This window comes from Salmo trutta, unplaced genomic scaffold (genome assembly GCF_901001165.1).
Source record: "Salmo trutta unplaced genomic scaffold, fSalTru1.1, whole genome shotgun sequence".
NCBI lineage: Eukaryota > Metazoa > Chordata > Actinopteri > Salmoniformes > Salmonidae > Salmo > Salmo trutta.
Window position 1 is genome coordinate 458067 of NW_021822532.1, and position 7925 is coordinate 465991.

The 7925-nt window shown below is 40.1% G+C and overlaps 1 long non-coding RNA gene across 3 annotated transcripts; it reads left to right on the plus strand.

Annotated features, from left to right (window-relative positions):
• On the plus strand, window positions 1-4604 carry LOC115182558 (uncharacterized). 3 transcript variants are annotated; one of them, XR_003873814.1, is made up of 4 exons: window positions 1-126; window positions 1427-1483; window positions 2785-2841; window positions 4142-4604. It is a non-coding gene; the product is annotated as an uncharacterized LOC115182558 (long non-coding RNA). The 3 variants fall into 3 exon arrangements; XR_003873815.1 differs by lacking the exon at window positions 1-126 and adding an exon at window positions 142-825; XR_003873816.1 differs by lacking the exons at window positions 1-126; window positions 1427-1483 and adding an exon at window positions 1505-2183.
• Window positions 4605-7925: the final 3321 nt, after the last annotated feature.

Below are 7925 nucleotides of genomic sequence, written 5' to 3' on the forward strand. Positions count from 1 at the left end.
AAAACACTTTATTTTCAGGGAGGGGAGGCAGCTGATTGAAACCGAAAGTTAAGTTGTTCTTTTGTTCAGGATCCATTTTGAGACGACAGAGCAGAAAACACTATATGGACAATACTGACAAATAAAGTAAGTATTTATGAACAATAATTAATTCTACTGGACAGAGTAAGAGAATGAATACCTGGAATGAGATATTACTAGTTAGTAGAACTACTACTTGAGCTGAGTTGCTGACAGACAGCAGTTTTCAAAGTGGAAACTAATCAGTAGGTCTACATGTTATCAGTAAAACGTCTGGTAAAGATGGCGGAGGAGCTTTTACATTATATGGTTTTATGTTTATCTCAGGGTTTCTCAATCCTTTTGTTCTTACCAGCACTTACACACCTGATTCAACTAATCATTAAATATTTTAAGACAGTTTAATATTTGAGGCATACAAATTAACATTCTCAAATTAAAACCTTTTGGGTTTGGTAGATCTGTTAACAATTATTAAAGTCCTACATTAACTCATATGTTGGAGATAAAAAAAAACACAACTAAACCTGGTTTAGAGTAAATGATAAGTTTAGCTTAAATAATGTAAGAGAGATGTCTCGAAGAAGGACTATAAAAAAAAATGTAAGCAAGATTCGGTACAATGCCACGAGTTACTGATGTCACTGTTAGCGCCACCCTCTGGTTAATATTGTTATATAAAGTGAAAGTAAGGGTGTGGTCTACGCTGTTACAAAATGACTGTAGAAAATGTAGCGCACATTTCTCTGCAACATTAGAAGCAGGATAAATGTGTTGATTTGAAGGACAGACGGACAGACTCTGGTAAGTCTTGGCTACATATAACTATTATAAAGTTAGGTCGTAGTCAGACATTCAATAGACAGAGTATGATTGAGATATGATTCTTTATCATGCTGACCAACCTGGGCCCGGTTTCCGCGATGAAATTTAGACTTAACGTTGGAAACGCATAATAAGTGGTAAACGATAATTAACAAAATACAGTGTTGAGTTTACGCTATTTTACAAATAAAAGGTTTACCCTCCACCACATCCCCGTTGATGCGGTGTACAGTGTAGAGTGCATAGTCCTTTAGTCTGTATGGGCCAGATGGCGAGTTGGTGAGGGCCACAGCATAGTCCTTTAGTCTGTATGGGCCAGATGGCGAGTTGGTGAGGGCCACAGCATAGTCCTTTAGTCTGTATGGGCCAGATGGCGAGTTGGTGAGGGCCACAGCATAGTCCTTTAGTCTGTATGGGCCAGATGGCCAGTTGGTGAGGGCCACAGCATAGTCCATTAGTCTCTATGGGCCAGATGGCCAGTTGGTGAGGGCCACAGCATGGAGAAAGAAACTGTTCAGATGGGTTTAGACCACTGCACCACCCAGGAGGTGACTGAAAGTAAATATGTTCTTTTGTACAGGATCCATTTTGAGACGACAGAGCAGAAAACACTATATGGACAATACTGACAAATAAAGTAAGTATTTATGAACAATAATTAATTCTACTGGACAGAGTAAGAGAATGAATACCTGGAATGAGATATTACTAGTTAGTAGAACTGCTACTTGAGCTGAGTTGCTGACAGACAGCAGTTTTCAAAGTGGAAACTAATCAGTAGGTCTACATGTTATCAGTAAAACGTCTGGTAAAGATGGCGGAGGAGCTTTTACATTATATGGTTTTATGTTTATCTCAGGGTTTCTCAATCCTTTTGTTCTTACCAGCACTTACACACCTGATTCAACTAATCATTAAATATTTTAAGACAGTTTAATATTTGAGGCATACAAATTAACATTCTCAAATTAAAACCTTTTGGGTTTGGTAGATCTGTTAACAATTATTAAAGTCCTACATTAACTCATATGTTGGAGATAAAAAAAAAACACAACTAAACCTGGTTTAGAGTAAATGATAAGTTTAGCTTAAATAATGTAAGAGAGATGTCTCGAAGAAGGACTATAAAAAAAAATGTAAGCAAGATTCGGTACAATGCCACGAGTTACTGATGTCACTGTTAGCGCCACCCTCTGGTTAATATTGTTATATAAAGTGAAAGTAAGGGTGTGGTCTACGCTGTTACAAACTGACTGTAGAAAATGTAGCGCACATTTCTCTGCAACATTAGAAGCAGGATAAATGTGTTGATTTGAAGGACAGACGGACAGACTCTGGTAAGTCTTGGCTACATATAACTATTATAAAGTTAGGTCGTAGTCAGACATTCAATAGACAGAGTATGATTGAGATATGATTCTTTATCATGCTGACCAACCTGGGCCCGGTTTCCGCGATGAAATTTAGACTTAACGTTGGAAACGCATAATAAGTGGTAAACGATAATTAACAAAATACAGTGTTGAGTTTACGCTATTTTACAAATAAAAGGTTTACCCTCCACCACATCCCCGTTGATGCGGTGTACAGTGTAGAGTGCATAGTCCTTTAGTCTGTATGGGCCAGATGGCGAGTTGGTGAGGGCCACAGCATAGTCCTTTAGTCTGTATGGGCCAGATGGCGAGTTGGTGAGGGCCACAGCATAGTCCTTTAGTCTGTATGGGCCAGATGGCGAGTTGGTGAGGGCCACAGCATAGTCCTTTAGTCTGTATGGGCCAGATGGCCAGTTGGTGAGGGCCACAGCATAGTCCATTAGTCTCTATGGGCCAGATGGCCAGTTGGTGAGGGCCACAGCATGGAGAAAGAAACTGTTCAGATGGGTTTAGACCACTGCACCACCCAGGAGGTGACTGAAAGTAAATATGTTCTTTTGTACAGGATCCATTTTGAGACGACAGAGCAGAAAACACTATATGGACAATACTGACAAATAAAGTAAGTATTTATGAACAATAATTAATTCTACTGGACAGAGTAAGAGAATGAATACCTGGAATGAGATATTACTAGTTAGTAGAACTGCTACTTGAGCTGAGTTGCTGACAGACAGCAGTTTTCAAAGTGGAAACTAATCAGTAGGTCTACATGTTATCAGTAAAACGTCTGGTAAAGATGGCGGAGGAGCTTTTACATTATATGGTTTTATGTTTATCTCAGGGTTTCTCAATCCTTTTGTTCTTACCAGCACTTACACACCTGATTCAACTAATCATTAAATATTTTAAGACAGTTTAATATTTGAGGCATACAAATTAACATTCTCAAATTAAAACCTTTTGGGTTTGGTAGATCTGTTAACAATTATTAAAGTCCTACATTAACTCATATGTTGGAGATAAAAAAAAAACACAACTAAACCTGGTTTAGAGTAAATGATAAGTTTAGCTTAAATAATGTAAGAGAGATGTCTCGAAGAAGGACTATAAAAAAAATGTAAGCAAGATTCGGTACAATGCCACGAGTTACTGATGTCACTGTTAGCGCCACCCTCTGGTTAATATTGTTATATAAAGTGAAAGTAAGGGTGTGGTCTACGCTGTTACAAACTGACTGTAGAAAATGTAGCGCACATTTCTCTGCAACATTAGAAGCAGGATAAATGTGTTGATTTGAAGGACAGACGGACAGACTCTGGTAAGTCTTGGCTACATATAACTATTATAAAGTTAGGTCGTAGTCAGACATTCAATAGACAGAGTATGATTGAGATATGATTCTTTATCATGCTGACCAACCTGGGCCCGGTTTCCGCGATGAAATTTAGACTTAACGTTGGAAACGCATAATAAGTGGTAAACGATAATTAACAAAATACAGTGTTGAGTTTACGCTATTTTACAAATAAAAGGTTTACCCTCCACCACATCCCCGTTGATGCGGTGTACAGTGTAGAGTGCATAGTCCTTTAGTCTGTATGGGCCAGATGGCGAGTTGGTGAGGGCCACAGCATAGTCCTTTAGTCTGTATGGGCCAGATGGCGAGTTGGTGAGGGCCACAGCATAGTCCTTTAGTCTGTATGGGCCAGATGGCGAGTTGGTGAGGGCCACAGCATAGTCCTTTAGTCTGTATGGGCCAGATGGCCAGTTGGTGAGGGCCACAGCATAGTCCATTAGTCTCTATGGGCCAGATGGCCAGTTGGTGAGGGCCACAGCATGGAGAAAGAAACTGTTCAGATGGGTTTAGACCACTGCACCACCCAGGAGGTGACTGAAAGTAAATATGTTCTTTTGTACAGGATCCATTTTGAGACGACAGAGCAGAAAACACTATATGGACAATACTGACAAATAAAGTAAGTATTTATGAACAATAATTAATTCTACTGGACAGAGTAAGAGAATGAATACCTGGAATGAGATATTACTAGTTAGTAGAACTGCTACTTGAGCTGAGTTGCTGACAGACAGCAGTTTTCAAAGTGGAAACTAATCAGTAGGTCTACATGTTATCAGTAAAACGTCTGGTAAAGATGGTGGAGGAGCTTTTACATTATATGGTTTTATGTTTATCTCAGGGTTTCTCAATCCTTTTGTTCTTACCAGCACTTATACACCTGATTCAACTAATCATTAAATATTTTAAGACAGTTTAATATTTGAGGCATACAAATTAACATTCTCAAATTAAAACCTTTTGGGTTTGTAGGCCTGTTAACAATTATTATAGTCCTACAGTAACTCACATTCTGGAGGAAAAAACACAGCTAAACTTGGTTTCCAGTAAATTAATGTTTATCTAAAATAACGTAAGAGAGATGTCTTGAAGAAACGCGTCTGGGTTTAGAACTCTGTGTCTCAGTGCCCTGCGACAGTGGGAAGTTCGTTTTGCACGGCCCGGTGCTACAGGTGAGTGGAGTTTTATTTTAAGGAACAACAGAATGGTCTAAAATGCGTAAACTCTGCTCACCCGGGGAGCCGGGCAATGCAAAACAAATTCACCCAGTGACCGTTACGTTATTCCTTATATGAAACTGAAAGTAACTTTGTAGCCCACGCAGTTACAAAATGTCTGTTGAAACTGTGGCTCGTATGTCTCTAGAACGTTAGAACAGTGGTGGAAAAAGTTCTCAATTCTCATACTGGAGTAAAAGTAAAGATTCCTTAATAGAAAATGACTCAATTAAAAGTGAAAGTCACCCAGTAAAATACTACTTCAGTAGAAGTCTAAAAGTATTTGGTTTTAAATATAATTAGGTATCAAAAATAAATGTAATTGCTAAAACATACTTAAGCATGAAAAGTAAAAGTAAATTAGTAATAATTTAAAATTCCTTTTATTAAGCAAACCAGACGGCACAATGTTCTTGTTATTTTAATTTACGGATAGCCAGGGTCACACTCCAACACTCAGACATCATTTAAAAATGAAGCATTTGTGTTTAGTGAGTCCTCCAGATCAGAGGCAGTAGGGATGACCAGGGATGTTCTCTGTTTAGTGAGTCCTCCAGATCAGAGGCAGTAGGGATGACCAGGGATGTTCTCTGTTTAGTGAGTCCTCCAGATCAGAGGCGGTAGGGATGACCAGGGATGTTCTCTGTTTAGTGAGTCCTCCAGATCAGAGGCAGTAGGGATGACCAGGGATGTTCTCTGTTTAGTGAGTCCTCCAGATCAGAGGCAGTAGGGATGACCAGGGATGTTCTCTGTTTAGTGAGTCCTCCAGATCAGAGGCAGTAGGGATGATCAGGGATGTTCTCTGTTTAGTGAGTCCTCCAGATCAGAGGCGGTAGGGATGACCAGGGATGTTCTCTGTTTAGTGAGTCCTCCAGATCAGAGGCAGTAGGGATGACCAGGGATGTTCTCTGTTTAGTGAGTCCTCCAGATCAGAGGCAGTAGGGATGACCAGGGATGGTCTCTGTTTAGTGAGTCCTCCAGATCAGAGGCAGTAGGGATGACCAGGGATGTTCTCTGTTTAGTGAGTCCTCCAGATCAGAGGCAGTAGGGATGACCAGGGATGTTCTCTGTTTAGTGAGTCCACCAGATCAGAGGCAGTAGGGATGTTCTCTTGATAAGTGTTCAAATTGGACCGTTTTCTGTCCTGCTAAGCATTCAACATGTAACGAGTACTTTTGGGTGTCAGGGAAAATGTATGGAGTAAAAAGTACATATATAAATATATGTCCAATATATTTATATGTTTAGTTGTTACTGTGTTAACCACAACCAACATGCTGGATCTCTGTTTAGTTGTCACTGTGTTAACCACAACCAACATGCTGGATCTCTGTTTAGTTGTCACTGTGTTGACCACAACCAACATGCTGGATCTCTGTTTAGTTGTCACTGTGTTAACCACAACCAACATGCTGGATCTCTGTTTAGTTGTCACTGTGTTAACCACAACCAACATGCTGGATCTCTGTTTAGTTGTCACTGTGTTAACCACAACCAACATGCTGGATCTCTGTTTAGGACGTCCCTATGTTAACCACAACCAACATGCTGGATCTCTGTTTAGTTGTTACTGTGTTGACCACAACCAACATGCTGGATCTCTGTTTAGTTATCACTGTGTTAACCACAACCAACATGCTGGATCTCTGTTTAGTTGTTACTGTGTTAACCACAACCAACATGCTGGATCTCTGTTTAGTTGTCTCTGTGTTAACCACAACCAACATGCTGGATCTCTGTTTAGTTGTCACTGTGTTAACCACAACCAACATGCTGGATCTCTGTTTAGTTGTCACTGTGTTAACCACAACCAACATGCTGGATCTCTGTTTAGTTGTCACTGTGTTAACCACAACCAACATGCTGGATCTCTGTTTAGGACGTCACTATGTTAACCACAACCAACATGCTGGATCTCTGTTTAGTTGTTACTGTGTTGACCACAACCAACATGCTGGATCTCTGTTTAGTTGTCACTGTGTTAACCACCACCAACCTGCTGGATCTCTGTTTAGTTGTTACTGTGTTGACCACAACCAACATGTTGGATCTCTGTTTAGTTGTTACTGTGTTAACCACAACCAACATGCTGGATCTCTGTTTAGTTGTCTCTGTGTTAACCACAACCAACATGCTGGATCTCTGTTTAGTTGTCACTGTGTTAACCACAACCAACATGCTGGATCTCTGTTTAGTTGTCACTGTGTTAACCACAACCAACATGCTGTATCTCTGTTTAGGACGTCACTGCGTTAACCACAACCAACATGCTGGATCTCTGTTTACAGGGGACAGTGCTCTAAAATGAGTCTCTCTGGGGAGAGGAAGGAGGGGGGCCCTGTTTCTAAAATGAGTCTCTCTGGGGAGAGAGAGGAGGGGGGCCCTGCCTCTAAAATGAGTCTCTCTGGGGAGATAGAGGAGGGGGGCCCTGCCTCTAAAATGCATCTCTCTGGGGGACATGACACCAAAGCTAAGAGGTAAGATGACAATTTTATGAAGAATTGATTTAGTTTATTTCCTAAATAAATAGCTATCTTAAGGTGAATGCACTTACTGTAAATCTCTCTGGATAAGAGCATCTGCTAAATCAGGGGTTCTCAATCCGGGGTCTGTGGAGGTACTGCAGGGGTTCTGCAGGAAGCTCGGGGAAGGGTGGTGTATCCAGGGAGAAAACTAAACTAATATTCTGAAATGTCATTGTGGTCTTATGTTCCCATCTATTGGAATTATTTAGCAACTGCAGTAGTGCTGAAAAAATATGGTATTCCTTACTAAAGTAGTAATTACTCAGAATTACTAGTTAATTTTATCACTTACAATCATAAAATAAGAACTTATAGCATAACAAACAATTACACTGACATAAACCAAAATCACTATATATGTAGTTATTTAGTTAATTACCAAATTGAGCCGGTCGGTCACATTTGAGAGTGAGGGAGATATATAGCATTTTGCATAAAAAAACATGATTTTTGTCTCTCTAAAATGAAACCATCAAGTGATAGATTTTAAACAAATCCTTGTCTGTGAGAGATGTAATGTTTGTCTCTGTTGTGTTGAAGCCCAATCAAGCAGGAGAGACCAGCCTCCCCTGTTCCCAGCTGTGTGTCCATGAAGAGTGACCGG